Source organism: Scophthalmus maximus, chromosome 18 (genome assembly GCF_022379125.1).
Source record: "Scophthalmus maximus strain ysfricsl-2021 chromosome 18, ASM2237912v1, whole genome shotgun sequence".
Classification (NCBI taxonomy): Eukaryota; Metazoa; Chordata; class Actinopteri; order Pleuronectiformes; family Scophthalmidae; genus Scophthalmus; species Scophthalmus maximus.
The window spans coordinates 15758263-15772647 of NC_061532.1; the positions used below are offsets into that span (position 1 = coordinate 15758263).

Genomic DNA, 14385 nt, shown 5'->3' on the forward strand with positions numbered 1-14385 from the left:
AACCGGCTTTATGTTTGGGCTTGTTGTCATGCTGCAGAAAAAATTTGAGGACGATCAGATGCCTCCCTGATGTAAATCAGGTTGATATAGAGAATCTCAACATTAAAAAATAAAAAATCTGATGGGATATTTGTGATATGCATCTGTTGATTTACCTCAATCAAGTGTCAAGCTGACGATATAAAAAAAATTTAAAGATTACATTAGATTAGAGATTAAATTACATTGCTCTTGATTTAAAGGCTACAAAGAGGAAGAATTTATTTTCTGTTGTGTGCTTTTTGCATAAAACATGAATCCTGTGTTTTAACCTGCAGCAATTCCAACAGCCTCTTCAAAAAAAAAAGAAGAACAATACAAGCCAAGAAAATAATTGACCTTGCAGTTGAACTGCATCCTTTTCTGTATCTGCTTCACGGACCTCAACAGATTATCGCTCCCATTGGTTTTCAGACAAAAAGTTTAACTCCAACTTGTGTGTAATCTTCCTCTGTACTTTTTTCTCCTTCTCTCTGCAGCGAGACGAGAAAAGGTTTGCAGCGCTCTCGGAGAAGCCGGGGCAGGCACGTTGGCTCGAGAAATAGCTCCTGATGTTTGGTGAGGAAAAAAAAATGCATTCAGTATTCAAACACCGGCTGCTGGAGTTCAAGGAACTTAGCCTTCACCGTGCCTTTTTTTTTTTTTGGAAATACGGGTACATGGGTATCCTTCACTAAAATGCTAAGTGGTTGCCAGGCAACAGCAGAAATGTCAGTGGGAGACGGTTTTGCAAGGTAGGGCTCGCTTACAACTTTGCACTTATCCTAAGAGGAGATCGAAGCACCTCTTAAAATAAGAGGGTGGTGAAAGAGATAAAGATATGAATACGGCTCAAAGATATAGTAACTATATACTTCACTGCTTCCAAATGCCAAATATATCCATGTCCAAATCAGTCATCTTGACAAATAATGTGGCTCCTGTTGATATTTAAACCACAAGCTGCTGCAGTGTTCAGTGAACTGTCTGGTTTAAACCATGAGAAAATGCTAACATGCTCCATAAAGGTTAACTGAGACATTTGTGTCTTACGCCTCACTGTAAATCGCATCGTCATTTGTTTCACAAAACTTTGGCCGAACCATCTTTCACCCACGCTCTCCGTCCTGGTGTTCAGGATTTGTCATAGGAGCAAAGCATTTGTCGTTTTCCCTCCCAACATCTGCCGGCATCATCTTGGAATTTAAAGTTTCAGACATGATCGCCTCCGCCTCAAAAAACGACGAGGCAGTGGTTTGTGTGTGTGTGTGTGTGTGTGTGTGTGTATGGATCGTTTTTGCCCACTCACTCTCACTCTTTCCACTCTATGGGCCTGTCACAGCAGCGGCACAGATAAAAACAAGTGCGCTGACCTCGGCTGTCAGCCGAGCAATCCTGCTCTCCGCCTGAGAAGGGGGGAAAAAATAGTCACCGTGCAACTTCTGAGACGACAGCAATGGACACCGGGATTACACACGCCGCCATCAGACGACAATAGATGTAATTTAGCTGTTTGCTGAGCTGACACATAAATTTTTCTAAGGGCGTTTCTGCTTTTATCGCGCAGCGACGTGTGGAGAGGAAGAAAAGGGAGAAAAGAAGTTTGTGTGGGTTCTTTTGACACTCACGCGTGAATGTGAGAATTGTCACACACATCTAATAGTTTGCACAGAAATAAATCACATAATGATCAGAAGCAAATGTCATCTTTCGAGGTAGCATTCAGCCGTCTCATGACACAATTTCCACCATTGAGAGAGAAGCTGGAGGGGGAAAAAATGAGTGCCCTTTACCACTAATTGCCCTTTTTCTACTAGCACCTCCACCGCTCGACTGTCTAAGTGACAACACAACTTCAGCGGCTAATAATTCAAGCTAAAGTGACTATCAAAGCAGTTTTATTATTCCTTTTCAGGAATCGTTTAGTGTTTGATTTATGCTCTAATTAGCTTTCCTCGCTCGACTCTGTTGTGCGAGTGTGTCTTGACTTTATGTTCCTGTCCGGTGCAGGAGACAGATTTCGGACCGTGAAGCTGAGGAGATCGGACAGCAGGGAAGGAGAAAGAGCGGCTAGATGGAAGAGTGATGTCCTGCCAGTGGCCTGATGGGGGTTAGCCTAATTAGTTAATGTGCCTCTATAAAGCGTCCCATCTTTGAAAGACTTAATTGCACCTGTAGTCTGTCAAGGCAGAACGCAAGGCCTCGTGTGACAACTCAGCAAACATCGATCAATCGATCAATCAGAGCGATGTTGTGTGGCATTTAAAGAGCCACTCCGGCAGTGGAAGGGGAGCTTCCCTGGTTTCTAAAAATGTAGCTGTGTGACATGGAGCCCCCCCCCCCCGCAGTGCAACTTGTTAAACTATGGCGGCAGTTTGAAATGACAGTCGTTTTCTGTAGCGAGTGAGCGAAAATGAAAAATGTAAGTGTGACAGGTGCCTACTTTTGGATTTAAAGGCAGCTACACTGTCAAAGATGGCAACATTTTCTCCTGCTGTCACCTTGAAAACGGCTGCTATACACTCAGAGGGCTGAACCACCATCACCAATGCCTTTTCAGCATCACAGCTAATCTCCTGTTCTCTGCGCCGCACGCTGCGTAATGAGGCGGAATCCAGTTGAAATGCATTTTTAGCAACCAAAAAAATGCACGGCGACAGCCAATCCAGCAGCCAAATCTGCACTAGATGTGTCAGATAGGCACATCAGTTTAGGCGCTCAATGACGAGCGTTCCTCCAGAACTAACGGACAGCTGGCAGCAGGAGTCCAGGCCCCGGCCTCTCCCCAAGGTCACAGCCGGTCTCTCGGAGAGCGCCGGCACCACAGCGGTAGATGGTGGTGGAATAATGGCCCATCGTTACTCATCCAAGAGAGAAGAGGGCTGTTCTTTCTCCACAAAGAAAGGCTGAAGGGATCCTGCTTCTTTGCTTGTTCGAGTGCTCTTTCATAGACATGTTTCCGTGGCCACATTTCTATTTTTGGCACAGAGAGGTGTGTACCTCCCAGGTGAAGGTGTCTGAAAGTCGAGGCATTTCAAAATACATCGTGACCCACGTTCAAAATTTCATCTTCATGAGTTCAAACTTGACCACAACCACCCCTTAGTTGATCTGCCTACTGCGTTCTCAGTTAATTGATTGATGAAAATTGTCCATGAGCTTCCAGAGTGATTCAAATGTCTTCTATTGTCAGACTAAAAGTCCAAAACCCAGACATATTCAGTTTCCAGTGATATAAATGGAAACAGAGAAGACCGGCAGCAAAATATATTTCAAATGGGATACTCATCCATATGAGTCAGTCTTCATTAAAGCTTCCTTTATTTAATTTGCGGAGCAAGAACATTTCAGCTGAACTACACTTTGCTAAATGCAGAAGACTTCAGATCAGAGCAGCACTTAGGTTTGTGAACCCACAACGGCTTAAAAGGACACAAGTACAGACACGAACACAGAATAAGAAAAAGGCCTCCGAGTTCTGACTGATGAACAAGGATCCTCAGATCATCTTCATTAAAGGCACAAAACATTTCAGTAATGAAGTTTTTACTGCTATAGCAACCAATAGATAGAATTTGGAACTGTTGAGCTAAAAACAGAAACACACACACACACACACACACTGCATCAGACACAGTGTCCTGCATCCCAGCAGGCTTTTGGGGTTCCCTTCCTCTGAGTTCTCCTTCAGCCCTTCTCCAGGGAACCAGAGGAACAAGGAGGAGAAGTCTGAAGGTTTGCTGAGTCTGTTGCTAGGAGATTGTGTTTCCTCAACGCATTCATGTAACGTACAAAGATGAGGCACAACACGATTTAGGCAACAACACCCTGGGGTGCGCTCAAGAAAATGATATAATGAGAACAAATAGACAAGGAATTAGTTTCACAGAGTTGTAATTGCAGACAGCTGGATATATTAAATTCCTTTTTAGAGAAGCTAAAATCATCAATCTTCTTCTTTTTTTTTTTGACCTACTGGCACCAACAGCGAACAGCACCCAACGCTAAACTCTTTTGTTCTAATTGACGCTAACAGTCCTGAGGGACGAGAGACGACGAGACCTGGCAGAATGTTTTCACTGCTCTCTCCCTGTATCCAGGCAACAGCAAACCACCAGGATTATTACATCATCTGGCAGAGCGGGGCCTTCCGTGCATTAATCTCAAAGTAACACTTAGCGGAGCGCAGTGAGCAAAGAGTGTATAACATGTAGAGAGGGAGGGGATGGAGGTGTGTGTGTGTGTGTGTGTGTGCGTGTGCGTGTGCGTGTGCGTGCGTGTACAGGAGATGTACATTTTAATTTACACGCTGTATCAAACAGAGTGGCAGTTGAGTTCTGAAGGCCAGCGATCTCAGCACAGTGTATGTGAGCAATTCTTTTCGTTTAAAATTTTCATGGGATTATCTGACAGTGAGAGAATATAGAATATCATCAGACTAAATCTAAAAATAAAACTTTTATGGTGGTTTTGCATGCCTTGAATATTTAAGGTCTTAATAGAACAGGAATCAGGTTGTGGTTGTTTTTGTTTTTAATAAATATTTTTATATATAATTTAACAATCAGATGTAGGGCAAATTCATGTGTAAATTTGTAACATAAATTATGCAAAATACCAAAAGAGTCATATTAATGTAAACCTAAAAATTCAAAGCGTCAAAATTATATTCAAGAAAAGTAAGTGAGGCATAACAAGACGCCATGCTCTCTTCGCGTATGTGCTCGTACCCAGCAGCCACACTGTATGAATAATACATGTCATGGATCAAACACAATAACTATAACTGATACAGTTTGTCACACCTATTGGTTTTATTTACTCAGTTCTTAATCAGCTTCCAAAAACAAGTGTTGTGTCATGTAGACAAGATGTTCTCCTCGGCCACCTCTTGGCCTCTTGACGTAACCAGATGTCTACGCTGTGTAGACAATCGGATGTACATGTAATAGTCACATATTTATAAGTCGTGTGAGTTTTACTGTGCTCAATACAGAAGCAATTGTATCTAACTCAACACATTTTTTAAAAAGGCAATAAGGAAGATTTGTGCTCCCCTACTGTTTATTGCACAAAATGACCTCAGAGGGGGGTTGAAAACCTCCTAATTCGATTTCTGGCTCATGTTCTTTTGTGTTGGAGGAACACAGGACTCGTGACACTTGCAGACAGAGGTTCATATCCTGGGATCTGCGTGTGATTAGGTTGACCATCTTTCTCTGACCTTAACCAAGTACAAAAACATAACCATGAAAGAATTGAACCTTGATTCGTTGCTACAAGTATATACCGAGGAAGACATGTTCAATACAATATAGAAAAGTCCAGGCAGCGTTATGTTTCTCTCAAAATGTATTGTAATTCGTATATACACATAAACATATTGTTCTATGTGCTGTCAGTGAAATAAACTAATCCAGATTTGATGGATAACCGGCATATTGATTGAGTGACTACAAATATTTTCCATGGATTTTTCATTAGAATATATTTAAATATCATCACAAAACCAAGTACACATTGTATATAAATGCACTATTCATCACCAGCTCTCTATCGACAGAGCTGCTCTCAGAGATTGAAGTGTTTGATATCAGACTGACTGACCTGACCCCTTGCAAGAGCAAAATGTACAGTAACGCTGTAATACAACTGTAGTTTCCTACAGCTCTCAAACTACGGAACTGTTGAGTTCACAATGGGATTGCAAGGTTTTCTGACCAGACGTTTCAGTACATCATTTACAGAATCGAATCTAAAGGTTCAAGGGTCCTTACCAAGGTTTAATAATTGCTGAGGAGTATCTTTGGTAGTGTTGTAGTGGTTGATGAGGATGTCCATTAGGTTGTTCTAGAGGTTGTTTAGAAGGTTTAAGTGGCCAATGAAGAGGTTCCACTCTTCCATTCTATTGTGGAGTGGAAGAGAGATTTGGTCTGGCTGCAGTCAAAGTTGGAATTTACCAAAGGTCATTCCTAAATTGCGTCAGAGGATAGCAAATGGGTGATTTCCTTATGGATTTTCTTGGTACCTCCCATGTCCTCGAGAACTGCTGCGCCAGATTGCAAAGCTCCGCACTGAGATACATCTAATATGAAGCGAATAACTAAAGAAGATATGAGATGGGAACGGAAGAATGGCAATGCCTTGGTGAAGCTAGGAACGTTAGAAAAAAGATTCAACGGTTTGCATACGGAGACGAGAGAAATCAAGAGCACTCAACGTCCTCACACAAGGAAATTTGACTTTTGGTGAATGCAACGATGAGCTCCTGGTAGCTGTTGGACAGCTGTCACTTCTGCTCGACAGTAAAAGGCAAGAGACTGGTTTCAAATGCTGTTTGAAAGCAGCTACGAAAACCCCTCAACTCATGTAATCAGTTTGAAACGTTTTGATCCTTTGAGTTGCCCTGAAAAATCGCAAGACCTGCACAGTTTTTTTTGCAACACATGCCCCGAGTCACATGAGGCCAGCGTGTCAGTTGACAGACACTCCACTGTAATAGATTTGTTTAAAGCAAAGGAAAACGTCTGGCAACCTCTGTTGCTTAGCAATCGGCCATCGCACTTAAAACAAGCAATCCAGATAGTTGCTCCAAGAGTCCGAAAAGTCCTGTTGTCCACTTCCCCTTGAACAAATACGCCAGACACAAACCGAACTGCAAGAGCGTTGCCTTCCCAACTACGTTTCTTTTACATTTCTGTCAAAATAGAGAGTTTTCTTACATGGCTCCAGACAGCAGCCTAGTGACTGACAGACTGTTATCTGTTTCAATTTCAGCTCGGCATGGCTGCTGGCTACATCTGCGAATTTAAACTCTCCATAGCTCCATGGAGATTCATAGCTGAACGAGAGGCTACGTTTGTCATCCAGGTCATTCAAATTCCCCGTCTGCGGACTTAAACTGGCCAAACCTGCTATTTGAACTCACTCAAATTACTCTTATTTTTCTCATTGACTTCTGGTTGCCAGTGAAGGAATCATCGTTATATTATTTATTTGATTTGAATCTTTAAACAGCTCAACAGATTTTGGACATCATTCTTTCAAAGTCCCGAATTTATTCTCGGTTGAAAGTTTGTTTGACCTCTTTTTATTTTCTTCCCACTTTCTTTTGATTGCAGCCAGTCTGGCGTCCTGCTGGGGTGTGTTTTCCATCCGCCGTGTTCTGCCGCGCACACAGGCGAGCAGTGTGGCTCCGCTCTCGAGTGTGATTTGTCAAAGCAGTCTGATGTTCAACAGAAGCCGCTTCTTCTTAAGACACCAACGGCAAACTGCGGCGACAGAATATTCTAATAAAGATGCTGCTGAGGGAGATTACACAAGCGCAAACTGGGTACTTCACACAGCAATATTTCTTAGTATGCCCGCATGCAGGCACAATAGCAAGCTTTTTGTCATGGTTTCAGAGTGCCTTGGGTGGTAGCGCTGCTGTTGTGAGGGGTCCGGGGATAACAGCCTGAACGTACAACACGTACAGGAGCAAATCAGAGCCCAGCGGGCCGTTAAGACATTCATCCACATGATTCTTAGCAAGTACAAGACACAAACTATTTGGTAATGTGATCTTCAAGTAAAAGAATGCAGTTCAGGCTGCATGGTGGTGTAGTGGTTAGCACTTTCGCCTCACAGCAAGAAGGTTCTGGGTTCGAATCCCGTTTCAAACCAACCAGGGCCGTTCTGTGGGGAGTTTGCATGTTCTCCCCGTGTATGCATGGGTTCTCTCCGGCTTCCTCCCACAGTCCACAGACATGCAGAATGGGGTCAGGTTCATTGGAGACTCTAACTTGACCGTAGGTGTGAATGTGAGAGTGAATGGTTGTTCGTCTCCGTATCTGGCCTTGCGATAGGCTGGCGACCTGTCTGGGGTGAACCCCGCCTCTCGCCAAATGTTAGCCCCCCGTGACTCTTAAATGGATAAAGCGGTAGACGATGGATGGATGGAGAATGCTGTTCAATTCCACCGAGTTGCTGTTTGCCTTTCTCTTTTTTTCCCCCCCACGCAAACAAAATTCAACAGCAGCTCATATGACAGATCCAGATAAGATTTTTTTATTAGGAATCTCCTGCTCGTGCAGTTTTCATTTCCCCTTTGCAAATACATATGACCGTAAGAAACTGAGCCTGTGAATGTAGACCACAAAACAACAGTATAGGCAGTCAAGAGTATCTGGCATCAATGTTTGTATCCACTTGACATAATGTACTGTATGTTATTTGTGTTCCTAGGGGCAGAATTACAAAAAAAAAGTGCTCGGAGAGCATCAACCTCCTCTCAGGCCGAACAAACATGCAGATGTCACGTTGAGTAGTTTCTGGTGGAAATGATCTTTTAATCATATTCTTTAAAATTGGTCATGTGACGTCAGTGCCACCAATGAATAGAATCACAGGAAAATCTATTTTTGCATGTTTTGCCTAAATTTGCAGTTACGGGAACGTATCACAAACTTGGATATATGGCATTTTGGAAAAAAATAAACAAAAAACTCTGTTCCAAAGGAATTTTGTTTGAAGATTTGTAGGGCTGCAACTAACAATTTTTTTCATTATCGATTAATCTATTGATTATTTTCTCGATTAATCGATTAGTTATTCGGTCCATAAAATGTCATAAAATTTTGAAAAATCTTGTTTCCCCGAGCCCCTAGATGATGTTTTGTTTTGTCCACGCCAAAGATATTTCATTTACTCTCACAGAGGAGCAAAGAAACCAGAACATGTTCACATTTAAGGAGCTGAAATCAGAGAATTTTGCCCTCGGTTTTTTTTTCACAAAAACTACTTGAATCGATTAATCAATTAATCAATTAACACAATAGTTGGCGTTTAATCCGGACCTGATTACTATTCGATTAATCAATTAACTGTTGCAGCTCCAAAGATTTGTTTTAAACACTTTTATGGCTTAGTTGCGTCCATGTTAAAACAGTGATGCTTCATAAAATAGCATTAATCCTACTTTTTTACACCAGATAACAATTCTCAAAAAATCCTCACAGATTTCCACCAGTATCAAGAACCAATCCGCTACCAGTGCTCTTGTTCTCCAAATTTTAAAAAAATCGCCTATATAGCTATTCAAATATTTTTTAATGTACCGTTGCATATATAAACGATATCAGTTCAGTGTATCCCAGTGTACAAATGCTTGCAAAAAAACCCAAACAACTAAAATACTCTGCTCCTCTTCCCATTGCCTGACGTTCAGTCAAACTGAGTCGTTACAGAGTTATCTATCTATCTAACTAACAGACAGACAGAAGGGACAGGAAACATTGCCTCGTTCTCGGAGGTAATAAAGCGGATGCTTTCAAACTGACTGGCTATGTGACACGCTTCCTTTTCCAACTCTACATTTTTTACACCTGAGAATCCTGAATGGCATCGGAATACAAATACCTCACTATTCAAAATCGCCCAAAGCGTCTTCATTCAGAGAGAAGAGAGCTTTTGATTTATAGCTTTAAACGACTTGGAGAGGAGGACCTCCGTGCCTTCTTCCTTCTCAGCACACAGCATGACGCACGGCGCAAAACATGCTCGCTCTCTGGAGAAGTCAATCTAAAAGACCTGCAGACTCCCTGTGCCTAAATTTATACCGTTTCCTGGAGTTTGTGTGACGGTTGTTTTTCGTGGGATTTGACAAGCGAAGGGGTGATACAGTAGCTTCCTTACCGTACAGGGAAAAAGCCTCAATCTGCCTAAAATAACATACCTTCCTCTTGTTATCGCGAAGGTGAAAGAACAAGGGGTGCAGTCGCGGATCCCGCCGACGGATCTCGCTAATTTGTAATTTTGAAATCCAGTCACCGATCCTCGCCAGCGAAAGGCGTCATCATCACCACCTCATGATTACTCCCCTGAGGAGAACCGAGACAAGCGCCCCTGATTTTTTTGGGCCATAATTAGTTTTGCATCAATCCGTCACCAGCAGCGGGGCGCCGGACCGCGTTGTCGGCGCTCTCACCTCTTCAGCGCCATGACACATCGGAGCAATAGGCCACGATCTTTAAGCCTCTTGTGTTTCTGTGGGGACAAACAGAGCCGTCTAATCCCACGCATTTAAAGCGATTAGTGAATCCTGACGCCGCTAAAAGGCCTCGAAGTAAATGGGTTGGATTTCTCTCCGCTGTACAGAGCAGCAGTTTAAAAAAAACAAAAAGAAAAACAATCTCAGTCCTGTATGTAATCACACAGTTTTCCCTTAACGTGTTTATAACCGAGATTTGAACATTCAGCTGCGTGTTAGATGGACTCCGCGAGAGGCTTGATGGATCCCTTCTGAGTGTCATATCCAGCGTTATTAATATTCCACTTCTATGCTCATGTTGTGCTGATGAGCCAAGGGTTTGCTGCTCAGGCCAGGCCGAAGGGAGCCGCCTGCCAGCAAGCCAGCGAGAGTCGAGCAAAAACAAAAAAACCCTCTTACGTCGACTGTTTCCAAGTGGGCAGACTCGTCTGATCAGGAGCTCGGAGTTAGGGGGGTTTGCCAAAGTCAATTGAAAGTTGAAAGAACGGTTTAAGAGTGGTGAGTTTTTGTTTGAGCAGTTGGACACTGTTGTTTTTTAAGCAAAGGCAAGAGACGGAAATGTGGAGGGAACGGAAACCTCCAAGTAAAACTCGTTTGGGACGAGGAAGCACAGTTATTTGGTTGAACGCGAGCGTCAAACCAGTTGTTTCTCCTTTACAAACACACATCAACGGGGAGTTTTGATTGAACGTCCGCTCGGTAGCTTTACGCGTGCGCTCACGTGTTTACATGTACGTGATACAGAGAAACAAAGCGTGACGAGAGGGCGTGCGAGTTCCCTCCTGAGCGTGGCGCTCAGGCCACACCCCCCCACTGCTTCCTCCCTCCCTCCCTCCCTCGCCTGACTGGGTGCTGGTTTAGTTGCCCCAGCATTAGAACTTTGATTTGCCCGTGTGGACATGCACCACCTGGCAGGCATCACTGCCCAGCGTGAGTCTCAACGCTGGCCGTGGCACCGTGGCACCAGGGCGCAAAGGATCAAGCCCGTGCGGTGGTGTTAACCTTAGCCTCTGTCCCGCCCCGGCTCGCACTGATCCTATAAGCGCTCCCCAGAGTGCCTCTCTGCGGGGCCAAGCCCGCACACAGCCTATCCTATTATCAGCGATGGAGATGTTCGCTATAGATGCTGTTTTGGCAGAAAACACACAAACACACAAAGACTTAAACCAATTTCACGCATGACGGCAAAGCGATTAGAACTACATGGGTCGATGAAGCTGATTCTGATCGTGTTTTTTCTTTTTCATGGTGTATTTGAATTTCAAATGTAAAATCAAAGACCAAGTCGAGGACATACTTGCTCTATTTATGCATTTTCTGTTTTTCGCCAAGTGTCTGCTGTTTTGCTTCTTAAGGGAGGTTTGTGTTTTTGTAGGTTTTGAGAAACGTGAGGTGCAAAGGCACACAACCTAATTTAAATTTGACATTTAGTCTATTGATCTAAAGAAGCTATGATCTCTATTTCTACAACTACACTATATTAGATAATTATCATTATTTAGCTGTGTTGGTTCAGGCGAGTTGTCATCGAATAAGCTATACCTGCTCATCACCGACCGCAGACACAGGTGGAGACCAGTAAATATGAAACTATGTTTAATAACAGAAACACAACTCTGCTGGACGTGTAAATAAGCAACACCTACAACTGTAATGATTAGTAGATTAGTTGATTAATCAGCAACAATTTGTATTCAATCATTTTTTTTAAAGCAAAAAGTTTTCCCTTATGGCCATTTTTCACTATTTGTGAGAAAACAATTATCAGATGAATTTAGCTAATGAAAATAATCAGTAGTTGCAGGCGGCCCTATTAATGTTTCCCAACTGATAATATATGAACTTCTTTCTTTTTCCTACTCATTCTGTTTACCCAGAGTGCCCCCCCCCCCCCCCCAACAAAAATAATTGATTAACGCGGTTTCACAGCGGCTGCCAAAAAGAGAAAGAAAAACATTAATCTGAACGGTTCAAACAGTTTTCTAGCTTAATTACAAACGCTCCTCTGACCAAACCAGGCAGCAACACCCAAAAAGCACTTCATGCGATCAATGAATCAAAGGGCGGATGAACTCTTCAAACGGAGGCGGGCTGCATATTGACGGAGAGCAGAGCTTCAGGATTCGAAAAAATCCTGTTGCTGCAGGGATTGCCCCGGTACAACAGGGACTCTCTGCACTGCATCATTCTGCCCCCCCCCCCCCCCCCCCCAAAAAAAAACCCAAACAAAACAAAGGGAAGACAGGCAGAAAGAAAGAAAGATCCTTTTTTCGCGGCTATTTTGGACACGCTCCGTCCCCGTGGTGGCCTCTTTGTCTGGCCGGGGAATCACTTGTCACCTCTGTCACCTTGTGAGCAAGAGCCACAGGAGTCTGCCTCTGGCTTTACAGCCCTTGGGGGACCCATATATACACAGAGTACACACACAGACCTGCAAACATCAGGCTCGCAGGCTTGCAGCGGGGGCTACGCCGTTCACACTTTACATCGGTCACCGCTTGCATTCATTAGGTGATTGTGTCCTTTCAGCTTCTGTTTCTCTCTTTTCCTAACCTCTTTTGCCCTCACTCTTCTCTCTGTCACTCTGACTCACCATCTCATGTACTGTACACCCCATGAGCGCACACATACACACACACACACACACACACACACACACGTGTCAATGACCACTCAGAGTATCACGCGCAGTTGATAATCCAGCCTTCACAGCACACTGTGACGTACAGTACACCAAAATACACACACACACACACTAACACACACACACACACACACACTTGCACGTTCGCCACAGGAGGGGTTCAAGATTAGCAGCTACTACTAGCATGACACACACAGGGGGGCGAGAGAACAACACGCACACACACTAACACACTGCGCTGTATAATCACACTACTGGTGATACTGAGCTGCACACACACACTTGCGTGTTCAGTGCCGTGGAGCTTAATATTTCCACAATAGCATAAGCGCATCCGTCAAGTGCACCATACATGTGTGTGCGCCCGCTAACGCAGTGTTGTACCCCCCCCCCCCCCCCTCACACACACACACACACACACACACACACACACACGCACAACATGGCCCAGATTCCTCTTATGAAGCAGCAGTGTTTGAGGGAATGTACAGCAGAAGGGGGTGAGGGTGTGTGAAGGGGGTGTGGTGGTGGTGGTGTGTTGAGGGGGGCAGCTCCTGAGTATCTCCATGGAAACAGGCTGGAGAGCAGCATATCCCACTCAGCATACAGTCATAGACTGAGGATGAATCCCGCTCCTCATTAGGGAAGCCACACCACACACCAGGCGGTTGATTCCATTATGAAATGCAACAGCTTCTTTTTTTTTTTTTTTACAGAGAAAACACACACACACACACACACACACACACACACACGCACACACACACACCTGGATTAGGGGGTTTCCTCTACTCCAAGAAGTCAATACACTCCAAGTAGTTTATTCGACTTGGGACAAGAGATTCTCTCTGATCGATTCAAATTGCATGATTTTTCACGCAGGCTAATATGATCTCATCCTTGCTCGACGATGATTTATGATTTTTTTTCCCCCCTCTGCAGGCACCTCACATTTTCCATTCTACACTCTAACTGTATTTTGTACAGTGACTGACAGCTGACATGGAAAGGCGGCATCACTCTTGAGTCAGACCCAAAGTGCTACTATTTGAAGTTCACTAATACAAAAGAAAAAAAGGAAACCCAAAGCAGGGAACTCAATTCAAAAAGGCAACCTGGATTGTTCAGACTCTTCTGTTGTTGCTGCTGCATAATCCCACTAAAAGATTGAGTGGGTTCGAGTGGATCTCGCTGTGGCCCGTGCGCCTCATGACGTGGTGTAGTGCAGAGAAGCCTGACAGTGAAATCCTTTCAAACTGATATTTAGTGACCACGAGAGAGCTTCTTGCAATCGCCACGGAATTAGCGGCGTTGAGAGAAAAATCGCCTGGCGGCCCACCTCGACGTCACCTATTGTCTTTTGCGCACTGCGGTTTCGAAGCCTCACGTTCAGCATTATGACCGGCGCCATCTCGGGTCATCGTGAGAGAGCTCGTCCGTGCCACTCTTGTGAACACGCCATATCAGTTAGAGCCCAAAGATCGCTGTGACCTCACGAAACATTACCTGCCCATAACTCGTGAACTTGCGCGCTATTTATGACAAACTCTTTTCACTCGCATGTCTGATAGCGTGCAACACTGACCCAGTGAACATTTTATATCCAGAATGTCAAAGGTCAGATTCACTGTGACGTCATAACGTTCAAGTAAAACACTTTTCTGGCCAAAATTGTGCATCATAACCCGTGAAC

The 14385-nt window shown here is 43.9% G+C and overlaps 2 protein-coding genes across 7 annotated transcripts in view; one reads left to right on the forward strand and one right to left on the reverse strand.

Moving 5' to 3' along the window:
* LOC118289816 (disks large-associated protein 2) overlaps positions 1-14385 on the reverse strand; it is a 77788-nt gene that overhangs the window by 58917 nt on the left and 4486 nt on the right. The window lies entirely within an intron of this gene.
* Positions 1-14385, forward strand: part of LOC118289818 (cytospin-A-like) — a 76049-nt gene that overhangs the window by 43040 nt on the left and 18624 nt on the right. For all 4 annotated transcript variants that reach the window (XM_047328440.1, XM_047328438.1, XM_047328439.1 and 1 more), the window contains exon 4: positions 519-597. The gene's annotated coding sequence lies outside the window, so the exon portion shown is untranslated. The remainder of the gene's footprint in view (positions 1-518; positions 598-14385) is intronic.